Genomic DNA, 14,216 nt, shown 5'->3' on the forward strand with positions numbered 1-14,216 from the left:
CGGCACCCAGAGACTTGGTTTACTCCTGTGTCAGAGTCTGCTTATTGGCTGCACTAACAACTGCACCGCCTGGGTGAGTACACTGCTCCCCCTCCCCGGGTCCTGACCTGTCCAAATCACCTCCACCATACCGTTTCCCTACCTGTGGAGGGATCACCATCTGGCTGCCCCGCTCCATCCACCCCAGGTACTCCCATCGGCAGCGGTGGTACTCCCTTATCGCACACCACGGATGGCGTCACGAACTGTCACTTGTAAATATCCCCCCCCTTTTATTTGAGTGGCTGCTGAGCCCTGGGTCTGGGGACCCTCGAGCCACAGCAAACCCCGCATCCGAGCAGTCCGACTGCGGCAGGGGCGGCACAGGTACACGACAGGAGACTTTCTGGGTATATCCACACTGACACAGTGTAACAAACTCATCAGCTGAGCGAGGACACTTAACTGTATACAATTAAGGATACAATGTCCTCATGTGATGACAGCAAGCAGAGATCATGGAGGTGAGAAACTGAAATGTAAGCCGCTAGCCTCCCTATATGTAACTCCATCTGTGTACTCCCCAACAGTGTACTCACCAACATTGTACTCCCAACAGTGTACTCCCAACAGTGTACTCACCAACATTGTACTCACCAACATTGTACTCCCAACAGTGTACTCCCAACATTGTACTCCCAACATTGTACTCACCAACATTGTACTCCCAACATTGTACTCCCAACATTGTACTCCCAACAGTGTACTCCCAACATTGTACTCCCAACAGTGTACTCCCAACATTGTACTCCCAACAGTGTACTCCCAACAGTGTACTCCCAACATTGTACTCCCAACATTGTACTCCCAACAGTGTACTCCCAACATTGTACTCCCAACAGTGTACTCACCAACATTGTACTCCCAACATTGTACTCCCAACAGTGTACTCCCAACATTGTACTCCTAACAGTGTACTCACCTGTGTATTCACCTCTATATACTCCTCCTCTGTATGCTTATCTGTGTGTGGCCTCCTCTGTGTACTCCCGCCTGTGTACTCCCGCCTGTGTACTCCCTCCTGTGTACTCCTCCCCTTGTGTATGCTGATGCCTCCTCTGTGTACTCCCTTCTGTGTACTCCCTCCTGTGTACTCCTCCCCTTGTGTATGCTGATGCCTCCTCTGTGTACTCCCTCCTGTGTACTCCTCCCCTTGTGTATGCTGATGCCTCCTCTGTGTACTCCCCCCTGTGTACTCCCTCCTGTGTACTCCTCCCCTTGTGTATGCTGATGCCTCCTCTGTGTACTCCCTCCTGTGTACTCCTCCCCTTGTGTATGCTGAAGCCTCCTCTGTGTACTCCCTCCTGTGTACTCCTCCCCTTGTGTATGCTGATGACTCCTCTGTGTACTCCTCCCCTTTGTACTCCCCCTGTATACACTTCCTTTCTGTGTACTCCTTCCCCCTGTATGTGTGTAGCACCCGCAGGGCAAGGGGTTAAATACTTGTCGCCGGGCCGGTGATTTCGGGTCTGGGGATGTCACTTTCTGCCCAGTTTTGTGACCCCGAGGAGTACAATAAAAGAAGGATTGGAGGTGATGGTGGAGGATTTGTCTCGTGACGCCACCTGTGGTACACGGCCAGGGGTTAGTCGCCGCTGCTGTCGCTGTCCTCCGGGCCTGATGGTCTCGCAGCACAGATGTTTCTGCTCCCCACAGGTGGAGCGGGCCCCGGGGAGGATGATGGGGGGTGGTAGTCTATGGTGTTATACACTGGGGTGCAGAACTGAGGATGCCGGCAGTAACTGGATGACACAGGCCGGTAGTTTCCTTTACCTGTTACTGGTCAGTTGTTACGGTCCCAGGTTACAGAGGTCCGGTCAGCCGGGCAGCAGCGGAGAATCTTTCTTTGCCGGGTGGGTTGGAGGCCTTCCTTGGTGCGCTCTGACTGTGGGTCGCTGTGGTCTGGAGCAGAGCAGCGTCCCCCTTCCTAGGTGTGAATATCCTTGCTCCTTGTGGCAGACAGCACGAGCCGGATGTAGGGCCTGTCACAAACCACCGGGGGGTCACTCAGAAATCCCCCGCGCTGGCTACCAGTACGTCACAATCGGGGGGTAACAAGTGGGGTCACCCCTCCTTTATACCTCCCGACCGACAGACAGAGCACGTGACGCGCTCTCTAGCGCCCCTCTTATAGTCAGGCCAATTATGGAATTGCCCGACAATAAGCAAGGAGGCCGCTATACTACTTATGCCGATTATTGAAGGGTCCCCGGTGAGAGTAGGGTATATATTCCCCCGACCTCCGCGGGCGGAATATATAATATCTTCCCGAATCTCACTGGCCTCCCCACAATAATCCTTGGCACAACTCGCTGCCACCAACCGCTTCACGGTAACTATTAGCCGAACACACAGACGTGGGATTCAAGATCGAGATAACAGAACAGCCCAAGATTAATTATATAATTTAATCAGCCTAAAGCACACTAGAAACTACAATATATACAATAGGGAATCTACAGAATATACATATGTCAGAGTACAGTTACAATCAAAGCATGGGTTACAAACAGGCATACACAGTTCCAGCAGTTACCTTGTTGCGTCTGGCCACAGGGGGCGCTGTACCCAGGTTTCTAGGATCCTTCCCACAGATGTTTCCTACACGTGCCCCCAGCGAAAAGAACACTGGAAAATGGCCGAAGTAGGGTTATCAACCTGGGCAAATCCAGGTCCCCTCCTACCTTCGTGACCTCACAGGGAGCACTGCTCCACCCCTGGCTTGAGTTATGGACAATCCACAACATGGAATATGGGCCATAACTTTGCCTGGGAGCGTCGTAGGCGGACGCCAATGCTCTCATTGTGACAGTTATGAATTTAGCTACAGAACGAGGGGACTCATGACCTGTCTGCCAGTTCCCCATTGGCTGATATCACGCCTGGGGCATTTCCCAATGTCCTGCTCCCATAAAAAGGGTGTGCCGGCATCGTCCGCATGCGGAGACACCATTTTTATGGTTGCCATATTTATCGGAAATATGGCTTGCGAGATATGAACCATTTTTTACTGGAGTCGTTCTGTCTGGCTATTTCCATAGCCTTGCTAACTAGCTAGCAGCCCCCACTACAGGGTCACGGCAGGGAGTCATCCTGTGTCCATTGTCCCTAAGCCACCTAATTTCCATATCACAGGACATGGCCATGGAGGTGTAAGTGGAACACTGAGAACAAGAAGGGAGGGGGGCACTGCCAGGGAGTGATGAGGGATTATGACTGGAGTCATAATTCATCTTCATATCCCGGGATTTGCCTCACACCTCCCCCCTTTTGAGGGCGCTAGGGGGCAGCACACTCCGGTGTTCCCCCGTGCGCCCGTCCGCGACCTCTCCTTGTCGGGACAGCCCGTCTGCGTTACCGTGGTCACGGCCCCTTTTGTGGCAAATGGTGAAGTTGTATTGCTGGTGCGCAAGGCTCCATCGCAACAATCGCCCATTCGTCCCAGAGACGGTGTGCAACCAGCTGAGGGGATTGTGGTCCGTCTCCACGATGAAGTGGCGCCCGTATAGATAGGGTTGCAGACGCTGCAGGGCCCACACTATGGCCAGGCACTCCTTCTCCATCGTGGAATAGGCAACTTCCCTTGGTAACAGCTTCCTGCTCAGGTACAAGACCGGGTGCTCTTGGCTCGCAGAGTCCACCTGGCTGAGCACCGCACCGAGGCCGAAGTCACTGGCGTCGGTCTGTACTACAAACGGCCGCGTGAAGTCGGCTGCCTGTAGCACGGGCGGGCTGGACAGGGCGTCCTTTAGGGCCCGGAAGGCTGTCTCGCAGTCCATTGTCCAATCGACTGCAGAGGGCAGCTTCTTCTTGGTGAGGTCCGTCAAGGGCTTTGCCAGGCTACTATAGCATGGAACAAACCTCCTATAGTACCCAGCGGTCCCCAAGAAGGACATCACCTGCTTCTTGGTCCTGGGGGTGGGCCAGGATGCGATGGCTTCCACTTTCTCAGGCTCGGGCTTCAGTGTTCTCCCACCTACCCGGTGACCGAGGTACTGGACCTCGCTCATGGCCAGCTGACACTTTCCCGGCTTGATGGTCAAACCTGCCCGGTGGATCCGCCTGAGCACCTGTGCTAGATGCTCTAGATGGTCCTCCCAGGTGGGACTGAAGACGGCAATGTCATCCAGGTACGCGGCCGCGTACCCTTCAAGTCCCTTGAGCAGGGTGTTGACCATCCGCTGGAAAGTGGCAGGGGCATTCCTCATCCCGAATGGCATCACCGTGGACTCGTACAGTCCAAATGGGGTAATAAAGGCAGAGCGTTCCCTGGCCTTGCGAGTCAGGGGGATCTGCCAATATCCCCGGCTCAGATCCATGATGGTCAGGTACTGAGCCCCGGCCAACTGATCGAGCAGGTCATCGATGCGTGGCATTGGGTACGCATCGGCGACCGTGACCGCATTGAGCCCCCTGTAGTCCACGCAGAACCGAGTGGTTCGGTCCTTCTTAGGGACGAGGACTACAGGCGAGGCCCAAGCGCTGTTGGATGCCTGGATCACCCCCAGCTTCAGCATCTCGTCAATCTCCTGGCGCATGTGTTGCTGCACCTCCAGGGAGACCCGATATGCTGAACGCCGGATCGGGGGATGATCCCCAGTGTCCACGTGATGGACAGCCAAGTTAGTCCTTCCGGGCTGGTTGGTAAACAACCCCCGGAAGGGGTGTAGGGTGGCCCACAGCTGGGACCGTTGGTCCTCCAAGAGCTGGTGGCCAACCTCCACATCCTCAATGGATCCGCCTGCCCTAACCTGGGCTAGCATATCCAAGAGGGTTTCCGCTTCTCCCTCCTCGGGCAGGTTGCACACGGGGAGCGCACATGCCTCCCGCTCATGATGTGCCTTCATCATGTTCACATGGAAGGGCTTCCGCCTTCCACGGGCAGGGTCCAGGGTGACCAGGTACGTTACAGGGTTGAGCTGCTGGTACACGAGGTATGGGCCTTCCCAGGCTGCCTGAAGCTTGTCCTGTGGTACGGGGACCAGTACCCACACCTTTTGACCCACTTGGTAGGTCCTCTCACAAGCGTTCTGGTCGTACCAACGCTTCTGATCGGCCTGGGCTTGAGCCATATTGTCGTGTACCAGTTGCGTCAAGGCCTGCATTTTGTCCCGGAAGCGCATGACATACTCGATAACCGACACTCCAGGGGTGGCCAAATCCCCTTCCCAAGCCTCTTTCACCAGAGCCAGGGGGCCCCGCACACGTCGCCCGTACAGGAGCTCAAACGGTGAGAATCCTGTTGAGGCCTGTGGAACCTCCCGGTAAGCAAATAACAGGTGTGGGAGATACCGCTCCCAGTCACGCCCATGGGAGTCGACCAACATCTTAAGCATCTGCTTTAAGGTGCCATTGAACCGCTCGCACAGGCCATTAGTCTGTGGATGGTACGGGCTGGCCACCAGATGTCGCACCTGGACTTGCTTACAGAGGGCCTCCATCAGCTGGGACATGAATTGGGTCCCCCGGTCAGTGAGCATTTCCTGGGGAAAACCCACTCGGGAGAAAATCTCCAGCAATGCGGTGGCCACCTTGTCAGCCCGAATGGACGACAAGGCCACTGCTTCTGGGTACCGGGTGGCATAGTCCACTACCGTCAGTAGGAAGCGTTTCCCGGAGCTGCTGGGGATGGCCAGCGGGCCGACCAGATCCACAGCCACCCTCCTGAAAGGCTCATCGATGATTGGCAGAGATACTAGTGGGGCTTTGGGGCGTGGCCCCGCCTTCCCCACTCTCTGACAGGTTTCACACGAACGGCAGTAGGCAGCCACATCGGCCCCCATTTTTGGCCAGTAGAAATGCTGGTTTAACCTGGCCTTGGTCTTAGCGATCCCTAGGTGTCCGGCCATCGGAATCTCATGTGCGATCCGCAACAACTCCGTCCGGAACGGATAGGGTACCACCAACTGTCGGTCCCTGGGCCACGCCTCCGGTGAACCCTGCTGGACCGTGGCCCGGTACAGCCGTCCTTGGTCCCAGACCACTCGCTCCGGGTCCGAGTCCGAGGGAGGCTGTGCCGCCTGCTCCTTAAGAGCTTTCAGGCTGTCGTCAGCTTCTAACGCTGCCTGAAACCCCTGACTAGAGGTGGCCAGAATCGACGAGACTGTCACATCTTCAGTCAGTACCCCGGGACCTGTGTCCTGGCCTCCACCTGACTCGGCTGCCACTTGGTCAGAAGGGGAAGAGCTATCGGACCTCCGGGAGGCCCCTTGGCTTCCAGCACTCCCACTGCGGGTGACAGCGGCCACAGCCGCTGCGACCGTGGGTCGTGCCTGCTCCTCCTCCGTTCCTGACCAAGTCGCCGGTTCAGGCAGACCTACCTGGCTTCCTGACACCCCGGTTGTGGGGGAACCATGCACCGAGATCTTACCTGGGAGCACTTCCGCTCCTGGACCGGCCCCAATCTCACCTGCCTGTTCCCCTCCTGCAGCAACAGAACCCCGCTGTGAAATCTCTGGGGACCCCACATTTGCTGTGGTAGCCCCCACCCCACACACTGGTCCTCCCCCTGCAGCACCCTGCTCTCTGCTTATCCCTGCAGAGGGCAGCAGATCCCAGCTCACAGGCTGATTACTTGTAGAGGCATTGTCACACCTTTCTCTGACCCCCTCCCCTGTCACAGCTGCAGCTGTGTGTGTGTCTATGGTGTCTGTGCAAGCAGAAATATCAGAGTTCACTCCCTCCTCCCTTACATCATTCATAGATAACACATTAACATTGTCAGGAGTCATGTCCGTACTGGCTGAAGGTTCAGCCCTTGGTGGGGGCCCAAACTGGGAGGTTATCTGCCCCAAATCTGTCCCAAGTAGCACGTTTGCGGGGATCCGATCAGTTACCCCCACCTCCCTCACCCCTCGCCCTGCGCCCCAGTCCACATAAATGTCAGCAACAGGCAGCGCCGGGTCAATGCCTCCAATCCCGGAGACAGCGAGGGTTTTTCCAGGGATCAAGTCTTGGGGGGACACCATCTCAGGCCGCACCAGAGTCACCTCCGAGGCGCTGTCTCGCAGTCCTATGGTCACAGACCGGCCGACGGTGACAGGTTGGAAGCTGTCCAGGGACCTACCACCACCCCCACCCACACAATACACCTTGGGCGGCCCTTGGGACGGGGACGGAGCCGGGGCCTTGGGACGCTGAGGGCACATGGCCTTGAAGTGTCCAGGTAGGTTGCACTGGTGGCACCGTCTTGGTTCCGCCACGGGCCTGGAGAGGGGAGTTGAGGGGGACACCCCCTGCAGTCTAGGGGCAGGTGGGGCAGTCGCAGAATTCATCTTACCCCCTCTCCAGGTGCTGCTGGTGGCCGCTCTCCTGGCCTCAGGGGCCCGGTTGTTGGTGTAGTCATCGGCAAGGGCAGCTGTAGCCGTGGACCCCTTTGGCTTCTGGTCTCGGATGAACTGGCGGAGATCCTCAGGGCAGTTCCACAAGAGTTGCTCCGTGATGAACAAGTCCAGGATCTCCGGTCCGGTGGAAAGCTGCAGGCCTTGGGTCCAGTGGTCGGCAGCTCGGGCAAGTGCCCGCCGGTGGTCAGCCCAGGAGTCCTTTGGTCCCTTCTGTAGGCTCCGGAACTTCTTGCGGTAGGACTCTGGAGTGAGGTTGTACTGTTGGATCAGGGCCCGCTTGATGGTGTCGTAGCCCTGATCTGCCTCAGCAGGCAAGTCCCCAAGGATATCCAGGGCCTTACCCCTTAAACGGGGGGTCAGGTATTTGGCCCACTGGTCCTTGTTCAGATGGTGCTGCAAGCAAGTCCGTTCAAAAGCAGTCAAGAAAGAGTCCAAGTCTCCATCCTTCTCCAGCACTGGGAAGTCCTCAACACGGACCTTTGGAAGTTTGGTGTCTTGAAGGTCACGTGTGGCTGATGAGGGCCGGAGCTGAGCTAGCTGCAGCTGGTAGTCACGGTCTGCCTGTCGCTCTCGCTCTCGCTCTTCACGCGCTGCCTGCCGCTCTCGCTCCGCAGCCTCACGCTCTGCGTGCCGCTCCGCAGCCTCAGCGTCACGCGCTGCCTGCCGCTCTGCCCTGCGCTCTGCCAGGAGTTCCTTGTAGCCCTTCTGGTCTCCAGCCTGGAGAAGGGCCATAGCCATTTGAAGAAGGCTATCCGAGCCTCCCAGGCTCGGTGGAATGGCACGTGGTGATCTGCGGCACGCTGCAGAGCTAGGCGATTCACTGTCCCTTTCAGAGCGGAGGGCTGGCATCTGGCTCGTTGAGGAACCTTGGGTGAGCTGCTCCTCATCTTGTCCATAATTGCCAGGTTGTGCAATGTCCTCGGCAGAACGGTTTTCTGGCGTCGAGCTCCTGGAGGACTCGTGGGCAACCTCCTCATTGCTGTCCACAGCACCGTCCTCCCTCTCTTCGGCTCCTGCCTTAGCATTGGCCAGTTGCATAGCTCTGCTCCTGGTGCCATCAGCCATTCTTGCAGACTTTTGGTCACTGACACAGAACTGACACCTGATGCCTCCACACACCTTACAGTATCTGCACTCTGACACTCTAGTGTTGAGCTAGTCTGAAGACCCCAGCAGCCACAGCTGCTGCAGGCAGTCTTTAGTGTCTGGGAGTATGGGTCTCACACTCACACACACTATTATCTCGATCCCACCGCTATGCCACCAATATGTCACAAACCACCGGGGGGGTCACTCAGAAATCCCCCGCGCTGGCTACCAGTACGTCACAATCGGGGGGTAACAAGTGGGGTCACCCCTCCTTTATACCTCCCGACCGACAGACAGAGCACGTGACGCGCTCTCTAGCGCCCCTCTTATAGTCAGGCCAATTATGGAATTGCCCGACAATAAGCAAGGAGGCCGCTATACTACTTATGCCGATTATTGAAGGGTCCCCGGTGAGAGTAGGGTATATATTCCCCCGACCTCCGCGGGCGGAATATATAATATCTTCCCGAATCTCACTGGCCTCCCCACAATAATCCTTGGCACAACTCGCTGCCACCAACCGCTTCACGGTAACTATTAGCCGAACACACAGACGTGGGATTCAAGATCGAGATAACAGAACAGCCCAAGATTAATTATATAATTTAATCAGCCTAAAGCACACTAGAAACTACAATATATACAATAGGGAATCTACAGAATATACATATGTCAGAGTACAGTTACAATCAAAGCATGGGTTACAAACAGGCATACACAGTTCCAGCAGTTACCTTGTTGCGTCTGGCCACAGGGGGGCGCTGTACCCAGGTTTCTAGGATCCTTCCCACAGATGTTTCCTACACGTGCCCCCAGCGAAAAGAACACTGGAAAATGGCCGAAGTAGGGTTATCAACCTGGGCAAATCCAGGTCCCCTCCTACCTTCGTGACCTCACAGGGAGCACTGCTCCACCCCTGGCTTGAGTTATGGACAATCCACAACATGGAATATGGGCCATAACTTTGCCTGGGAGCGTCGTAGGCGGACGCCAATGCTCTCATTGTGACAGTTATGAATTTAGCTACAGAACGAGGGGACTCATGACCTGTCTGCCAGTTCCCCATTGGCTGATATCACGCCTGGGGCATTTCCCAATGTCCTGCTCCCATAAAAAGGGTGTGCCGGCATCGTCCGCATGCGGAGACACCATTTTTATGGTTGCCATATTTATCGGAAATATGGCTTGCGAGATATGAACCATTTTTTACTGGAGTCGTTCTGTCTGGCTATTTCCATAGCCTTGCTAACTAGCTAGCAGCCCCCACTACAGGGTCACGGCAGGGAGTCATCCTGTGTCCATTGTCCCTAAGCCACCTAATTTCCATATCACAGGACATGGCCATGGAGGTGTAAGTGGAACACTGAGAACAAGAAGGGAGGGGGGCACTGCCAGGGAGTGATGAGGGATTATGACTGGAGTCATAATTCATCTTCATATCCCGGGATTTGCCTCACAGGGCCCGCCGGTACTCCTGTGGCCCGGGCTCTATTATGCTACTGCGCTCTGGGAGTCTCTGTTGGGCCAGGGGATGTGGAACCTCCTGCCCTCCGGGTTTACTGCTGGTCCGTTAGTATCCGACAATTGAGGACCCCGGTGTCCTGATTCAGCGCTCGCTCGGTCCAGGAAAGCTTGGGACAGCTCTCTAACAGCGACCGCTCTCTTTCACTGCTACTAGAGTTCTGAGGTCCCTCTTCCTGTTCCTCTCTCTATCCCCTCCCCAGCCCAGAATGCACAGGGAAGCTCGCCCCAAACAGGACTTGAGCTCCCCCTTCTGGCCTGGATTAGGAAGTGTTGTGCGTGTGATTGTACCTGGCATAGAGGTCTCCCCGCTGCTTCCAGGCACAGCATTGCCCCCCGGTGAGGAGAACAACGCCACTGTGGCTCCCATGACCACTGGGGTGCCACATATGCCTCCCTTTGAACTCCTCCCTGTCTACTCCTCTCATGTGTACTCCTCTATGTACTCTCCCTCTATACTCCCCCTGTGTACTCCTCTCCTCTGTTCTCCTACCTGTATACTTCCTCTACATACTCCTCCCTGTGAACTCCTCCCTGGGTACTCCTCTCCTGTATAATCTTCCACATGTACTCCTCCCCCTGTGTACACCCCCAGTGTCCTCACCCTACATGTACTCCCCCAGTGCACTCTCCCTCTGCGCTTCTCCCCTGCATATGCCATCTTGGGTACTCTTCCCCCTAAATATTCCTTCTCCTGTGTACTCCATCCCTTGTGCACTCCTCCTCCTATGTTCTCTTCTCCTCTGTACTCCTTGCCTCTGTACTGCCGCCCCCAGTGTACTGCCCTATGTATTCTCCTTGTGTACTCTTCTTCTCTGTACTCCCCCAGTGTACTCCCTCTGTGTACTCCCCCAGTGTACTCCCTCTGTGTATTCTCCTTGTGTACTCCTCTCCTCTGTACTCCTCGCCTGTGTAGTCTTCCCCTCTGTACTCCTTGCCTCTGTACTGCCGCCCCCAGTGTACTGCCCTATGTATTCTCCTTGTGTACTCTTCTTCTCTGTACTCCCCTGTGTACTCCCTCTGTGTATTCTCCTTGTGTACTCCTCTACTCTGTACTCCTCGCCTGTGTAGTCTTCCCCTCTGTACTCCTTGCCTCTGTACTGCCTATGTATTCTCCTTGTGTATTCTTCTCTGTACTTCCCCAGTGTACTGCCCTGTGTATTCTCCTTCTGTGCTCTTCTTCTCTGTACTCCCCCTGTGTACTCCCCCAGTGTACTCCCCCAGTGTACTCCCCCAGTGTGCTCCCTCAGTGTACTCCCCCTGTGTACTCCCCAGTGTGCTCCCCCTGTGTATTCTCCTTGTGTACTTCTCTCCTCTGTACTCCTCGCCTGTGTAGTCTTCCCCTCTGTACTCCCCCTGTGTACCCCCCAGTGTACTTCCACAGTATACTCGTACTCCTCCCCCAGTGTACTGCCCTGTGTTTTCTCCTTCTGTGCTCTTCTCCTCTGTACTCCTCCCCTGTGTAGACTTCCCCTCTGTACTCCCCCAGTGTACTCCCTCTGTACTCCCCCAGTGTACTCCCTCTGTACTCCCCCAGTGTACTCCGCCTGTGTATTCTCCTTGTGTACTCCTCTCCTCTGTACTTCTCGCCTGTGTAGTCTTCCCCTCTGTACTCCCCCCAGTGTACTCCCCCAGTGTACTTGTACTCCTCCCGCAGTGTACTCCCCCCAGTGTACTCCCCCCAGTGTACTCCCCCAGGGTACTCGTACTCCTCCCGCAGTGTACTCCTAGCACAGTTCTTGCTGTTCTGTAAACATCCATAAGATAATATTTACCGTGATGCATCAGACGATGGCGAAACTGCAGAGAGAAAGAGGAGAATGAGGCTCCGAGCAGCAGAGGGGGCACTAATTATTAACAAGCCAATATGCAAATGAGCTGTAACCATAGCATCATTCAGGATCACGTACTATCAGATCACCGGATCATTCCGTTCCTCGCATTTACAAGATCTCTGCTTGCTGCCTATGCAGAGCCCCACACTGACTTTCTCTTCTTATTCTGCAGATATTACAGACATGGATTTAGGGGGTTCAGGGCCCGAAGACCCCTGTACACAGCTGTCAGTGCTACAAATAGCGCATGGCAGCCGGGCTCCCAATACAACTCTGGCAGCACAAATCCCATCTTGTTCGGATTGTTTGCTCCAATGTATCAGTCTGGAGTCCGGGATTTCCTCTCACAGAGGATTGTCCACACTGGATACAATGTATCAGTCTGGAGTCTGGGCTTTCCTCTCACAGAGGATTGTCCACACTGGATACAATGTAGCAGTCTGGAGTCCGGGCTTTCCTCTCACAGAGGATTGTCCACACTGGATACAATATATCAGTCTGGAGTCTGGGCTTTCCTCTCACAGAGGATTGTCCACACTGGATACAATGTATCAGTCTGGAGTCCGGGATTTCCTCTCACAGAGGATTCTCCACACTGGATACAATGTAGCAGTCTGGAGTCCGGGCTTTCCTCTCACAGAGGATTGTCCACACTGGATACAATATATCAGTCTGGAGTCTGGGCTTTCCTCTCACAGAGGATTGTCCACACTGGATACAATGTATCAGTCTGGAGTCTGGGCTTTCCTCTCACAGAGGATTGTCCACACTGGATACAATGTATCAGTCTGGAGTCTGAGCTTTCCTCTCACAGAGGATTGTCCACATTGGATACAATGTGACAAATGTCGGACAGGTTTTCAGCCTCTGATTTGAGAGATATTTTCAGTCACTGACAACAAGCAGAGATCTTGAGAGTCGGGAGGAAGAGAAAGTTACAAGAAAGCTGCAGAATCTGCCATTTCAAGATTGTGCAGAGGGTCTGACCCCTCCGATCACGCATTGCTTGCCTAATGAAATGTGCACGGGTTAGACTCAGACTGAAGGCAGCGAAGTCACAGAGTGAGGAAGGGTCAGATATGAGACAAGGAATACAGCGGCACAAGTGACACAATCCGGAATGTGTGACCCCAATGAGGGCTCCTCTCCGCAGCGTCACCGGGAATGGTTTCTAGTGATCCCCCCGTCACACGTCCACGGGGGGCATCTCCGGCCGTCAGAAGGCGTTTGCCACCATCAGGGGTTTAGCAGCGGCTGTGATTGTGCGCAGCTCTATACAGGGCTGAGCCGGGGTATCGGGTGAACCCCTCATCTTATAGAAGCTTGCTAGAACCTTGAAGGTAACCTCAAGTGTCGTCTTCAGTCTGAATCTACAATGTGCACATTCTAATAAGACAAGGATAAACATTGCATGAACCGGTGTCCAGACATTTGCCGGTCTTGTGTATATATATTCATATGTACGTAATGTCACGCGTCCTCCCCACCCCAGGGCAGGGGCTGCTCTAAGCTGTGGATAAAAGGGGGGTCCCCAGTATGAGACCTATGAGCTTGGGACGCCCAGGCAGTAATGGCCAGGGTCTTCACAGGTGGTTGTACTGGGGCTATCAGTGATTCTCCCTGCCCCCGGCACTGGGTTCTCTATAGATTGTCAGCTCTTGGGTTCCAGGAGGGGGTAACAATCTCTGTGTGACCAGTAATGCATGGCCCCCCTAATACCTACCGTCGGAGAGGTTGGGGTGCAGCATAGGAGGATGATGGAGGTGAGGAGGACTCCGGAGCTCATCATGGCCTCGTACATCCTTTAGCTCTGCGTCCATCGCACAGTCCAGAGTCTATAGTTCAGGATCGTCCCCCACCTTTACATTAGTAAATAATGAGCAAACATGCAGATGTAGCAGAGCTCAGTGTGCGATCCTGCAGATGTAGCAGAGCTCAGTGTGCGATCCTGCAGATGTAGCAGAGCTCAGTGTGCGATCCTGCAGATGTAGCAGAGCTCAGTGTGCGATCCTGCAGATGTAGCAGAGCTCAGTGTGCAAACATGCAGATGTAGCAGAGCTCAGTGTGCGATCCTGCAGATGTAGCAGAGCTCAGTGTGCAAACATGCAGATGTAGCAGAGCTCAGTGTGCAATCCTGCAGATGTAGCAGAGCTCAGTGTGCGATCCTGCAGATGTAGCAGAGCTCAGTGTGCGATCCTGCAGATGTAGCAGAGCTCAGTGTGCGATCCTGCAGATGTAGCAGAGCTCAGTGTGCAATCCTGCAGATGTAGCAGAGCTCAGTGTGCGATCCTGCAGATGTAGCAGAGCTCAGTGTGCGATCCTGCAGATGTAGCAGAGCTCAGTGTGCGATCCTGCAGATGTAGCAGAGCTCAGTGTGCGATCCTGCAGA

This window comes from Anomaloglossus baeobatrachus, chromosome 5, assembly GCF_048569485.1.
Source record: "Anomaloglossus baeobatrachus isolate aAnoBae1 chromosome 5, aAnoBae1.hap1, whole genome shotgun sequence".
In the NCBI taxonomy this organism is placed as follows: domain Eukaryota; kingdom Metazoa; phylum Chordata; class Amphibia; order Anura; family Aromobatidae; genus Anomaloglossus; species Anomaloglossus baeobatrachus.